The 4721-nt window shown below is 43.8% G+C and overlaps 1 pseudogene; it reads right to left on the bottom strand.

The window, feature by feature from the left end:
* Positions 1 to 3456: 3456 nt before the first annotated feature.
* LOC101614548 lies at positions 3457 to 4184 on the bottom strand (annotated as a pseudogene).
* Positions 4185 to 4721: the final 537 nt, after the last annotated feature.

Genomic DNA, 4721 nt, shown 5'->3' with positions numbered 1-4721 from the left:
TGAGAGAGAAGGAAGGTGAAAGAGAGAGAGAGAGAGAATGGATGTGCCAGGGCCTCCAGCCACTGAAAATGCAATTCAGATGCATGCCTTTGTGCATCTGGCTTACGTGGGTCCTGGATAATCGAGCTGGGATCCTTTGGCTTTGCAGGCAAACACCTTAACTGCTAAGCCATCATCTCTCCAGCCCAAGTGTTCAACTTTTAATAGTAAGCTTATCCCTTTTTTTTTTTTACATAAGCCATATTTGATTTCCATTTCTAAAATGAACAAGACTTTACTGAGTTAATATTTTAAAAAATTTTTTGTTCATTTTTATTTATTTCAGAGTGACACAGAAAGCGGGGGGGGGGGGGAGAATGGGCGCGCCAGGGCCTCCAGCCACTGTAGATGAACTCCAGACACGTGCGCCCCCTTGTGCATCTGGCTCATGTGGGTCCTGGGGAATTGAGCCTTGAACCAGGGTCCTTAGGCTTCACAGGCAAGTGCTTAACCGCTAAGCCATCTCTCCAGCCCCTGAGTTAATATTTAAAAGATAGTATTTCTGTAAAATTATGTCAGAAAATAGACATTTGTTAAGATACATACAAGCTGCTGCGGAAAATCCTATTAAGTTCTCACATAGGTCTACCTAAGACTTGCCTTTCATGGCTTCCCAACCAAATAAGTCATTTTAGAATGAAAGTGGAGCTTGATGAGAATCTTAGAAGAAAAATACTTGCCAACTGTTTTACAGCCTTACAGATGCTTTCTAAGGATTCTCACACCATGTACCTAATCACAGAAGAATTTCCTAGCTACAGTGCCTTTCCTTGCCTGCACTCTATTATCTAGCAAAGTATGTGTTGAATAATGATGAAAACTAACCCAAGAATCTTAAGTGTCCCATATACATTAATGTGTCAAAGTGTGATTTTTGTTTGTTTTGTTTTTTTGAGGTAGGTCTCCCTCTAGCCCAGGATGACCTGGAATTCACATGTAGTCTCAGGGTGGCCTCAAACTCATGCATTCCTCCTACCTCCAGAGTGCTGGGATTAAAGGCGTGCGCCACCACACCCGGCTAAGAATTTTTCATTTCTTCCCTTATAAAATCTTTTTTTTTTGCGCAGTTTCACGTGTTTATCATTATTATTACTATTATTATTATTTTGGCAGGAAGGAAATCATTGATAGTGTTTGCCTCTGGACTCCTGCACATTCCACACATAGCATTTTCCAGGTTAGAGCTTCATGATCACATTCAAATTTCCAGCAGAAAACCCTGGCTCTCCAGTCACTAACACCTTCCCTGCTGGGGGTAGGGTCAGCAGTCTGTCTTCAGAGCAGCTCCTGGGAGACCTGAGGAAGAACAGAGCAATCGGATTTACAGGGCCGCAGGTCCAGAGGCAGCCAGACTGCGCAGTTTTGTTGGGCCGCACACCTTCCTCAAACCCCGGCTTGCCCACTGTCCAGCACAGAACCTTTAAAAGCACAGGCACAAATGTCACGAGTGTTTGACCATAGGGCTTGTGTGTTTCTGTATTTTATTAGAAATCCACCTTTAAAATACAGGGTGGTAAAAATGCCGCCAGGTTATAAATGTACAGAGCTCGTTTTTTTTTCCCTACCCAAATGCTGCAACCATGACAAGTTAGTGTCACGTGGACACCACATGCTTCCTCCTCCCGCCAGAGTCATCTAGCTAACTGACTTCGCACCACGTCAAAGGAGCGTCCCCACCGACTGCCATCCGTATGACAGGTGGTGTTTTATTTATTTACTTTTATTAGTATACAAATGCATTGTTTATACACAGCTAGTAGTGCGTGAAACCACAAACCCACACAAAGGATTTCAGAGCAACTGGAAGACTGCGTATTAACACACTCAGGAGTCAGGAGTCCAACTTGGGACTTGACAAGAGGTACCACAGCATCTTACCTTTGGGCTGGTGTCCACAAGCCCAAGTGATCCCGTCTCAGCTCTTAATGTAAAAAAAAAATAAAAACACTGTGGTGGTTTGATTCAGGTGTCCCCCATAAACTTAGGTGTTCTGAATACTAGGTTCCCAGCTGGTGGAGATTTGGGAATTAATGCCTCCTGGAGGGAGTGTATTGTTGGGGGTGGGCTTATGGGCTTTATAGCCAGTTTCCCCATGCCAGTGTTTGGCACAGTCTCCTGTTGCTGTGTCCCACCTTATGTTGGCCAGAGGGTGATGTCCACCCTCTGCTCATGCCATCGTTTTCCCCTGCCATCGTGGAGCTTACCCTTGAGCCTGTAAGCCAAAATAAATCTCTTTTTCCCAGAAGCTGCTCTTGGTTGGGTGATTCCTACCAGCAATGCGAACTGGACTGCAAAAAGCACTTGTCTAGAAATCCATTTTAACCTCCTACTGAGAGGACCATGTTAACTTGGGAGGTCAGATTTCTCTTTTGGCTAAAGAGTTTGATGTGTTTTGGTAACAAGGGAAATATATGGCACAGAGAAGTAGCAAATTAGTTTCTTTAGGTTTTCAAACCCATGATTTAATAAAAAGGTAACAATTAGAAACAGTACCCATATTTACCTTAAGAAAATAAACCCCAGACATTCATCTCATTTCTTGGCCTATGTTAGAATGCTATTGCTTCATTTACATGTAGATGATTAAAAATATATAGATATATAGATTTAATTTGGATGATGTACATAAAGCAGAATTAAGGGCTAAAAGGAAAAGAAAATGGCTTTTTTTTTTTTTTTTGGAGTGTGGTCAAATAAGGTGCCCAGACTTTTTCATTTCTTCCCTTATAAAGTCTTTTTTTTTTTTGAGGTAGGGTCTCACTGTAGAGTCCCAGACTGGCCTTGAACTCACAGGGATCTTTCTACTTCTGCCTCCCCAGTGCTGGGATTAAAGACATGTGGCATGAAGTCTTATTTAAAAGTGATTTAACTGCTTCTCAAAGAGGAAGTGAACTTAAAATCTGTTGGGGAGCAATTTAAATAGGCTAACTAGAAGAACATTCAAGGAAGTCACCGAATAAAGACCAGATTTCAATTATGAAAGACCACTGTTTCTTTGAGGGGAGAATTCAAAGCTGTTTTGGCTTGTTTCACGTTTGATTCTGTGGGAGGCAACAGAAAACAGCTAAGCAGGATATAGAAAAACCAGCCATGTATAATGATAATAAGCACATGGCCCTCTTCTGTAAAAAGTCTGCATAGATGCTGTGTTATGTTTTAATGTCCATGAACCTAAGCTACTCATGTGCAACTAGGATATGGATGGGAATTGGAGTAGTGTTCATGATTTCTATCTACATCATCATATGGATGTATGCTTAATAAAAAGTAATTACTTTAAAACAAACTAAAAAAAAAAACAGGAATAGATTCAACTGTACCCTAAAAACAAGGGTTTGCCTTCTCCCGATTAGTTTGTCAGTGTAAAACTGCAGCTTTAAACTATTGGTGACTTCAGCTCTCTGCTGCCACCTGTGGCTACTTCACGGGGTGTCCATAGATATGAGGCCACACCAGAGCCCAGGACAGGGGTGCCTGGATGTGCTTGAGCTTAGAGAAGCTGGCCTGCTCCAGGACCTTCCAGCTCTTTCTGGTGAGGTTGCATCCATCAAACACAAGGTACCAGACAGGATCCAGGACCTGTTGCCAGAAGTAATTCCATGTGGAGTGGTCAGCAGCTACATGCTCAATGAAATAAAATGCCCCTCCCGGCCTGAGCACCTGGAGCACCTCACGGAGGATCTGTTCTGGGCTCTCCACTGAGCATAGCACCAGGGTGCAGACCACGACATCCACTGAGCTGTCGGCCACTTGGTGCATGTCCTCCCGGCCACCAACACGAAGCGTTCAAACTGCAGGTGCCGGCTCTTGGCACTGCTCTTGAACAAGAACTTCTTAAAGTTGGGGTTCAGGTCAACACATGTCACTGTGCACCCAGACGGATAGAACTTGAAGTTGGCCCTGGTGCCACAGCCCACCTCCAGCAGGGAGAGCTTCCCGGAGAGACCCCCCAACTCCTGCAGGTTGCTGAAGAGCTCCCGCTTCCTGCCGGCCATCTGCTTGTTGTATATCACCGTGAACTGCAATAAGAAGTGGGGGAACCATTTTTTGCATATCCAGCTCCACAAGCCCAGAAAGCGGAGCACATAAATGGGAAGGGCCAGGATGCGGACAGCCAGCTAGAGGACTGAGATGGCGAGCTTCATCTCTGCACTGGGACCCAGTAAGCTTATCTTGATTGAAGAAAACATTAGAATCCTCAAAAGAGAATTTTCAACATCCCTAACCATTAGGGAAATGAAAATTAAAACAACTATGAAATTTCACCTTTCTCCAGTAAGGATATCAAACATTTAAAAAGTCAAATGAAAACAAATGTTGGCAAGAATGTTGAGAAATAGGAACACTCATTCACTGTTGGTGGGAATGCAAACTGGTACAACCACCATGGAAGTCAATATAGAGACTCCTGTAAAGGATAACTATAGAGTTACCAACAGTCCCTGTTTTCCCCTTACTGGGCATTTACCCTAAAAGCTCCACACCTCAATTCAGAGACATTTGCTCAACCATGTTCAATTCATAATAGCTAAGAAATGGAATCATCCCTGTTAGACATAGGCAGGGCCTTGGGTTAAAGCAAACCTAAGCTGTCTGACACAAAGGCTCCAGGCTAGGGAGAGGTTGCAGTAGCTTGAACCCCCGCTGGTCATATATCAGGGACCTGATGGGCAGGGGAGCTC

Source organism: Jaculus jaculus, chromosome 14, assembly GCF_020740685.1.
Source record: "Jaculus jaculus isolate mJacJac1 chromosome 14, mJacJac1.mat.Y.cur, whole genome shotgun sequence".
NCBI classification, from domain to species: domain Eukaryota; kingdom Metazoa; phylum Chordata; class Mammalia; order Rodentia; family Dipodidae; genus Jaculus; species Jaculus jaculus.
Note: the sequence above shows the minus strand (reverse complement) of the source record. Positions and strands in the feature narration are given on the sequence as shown.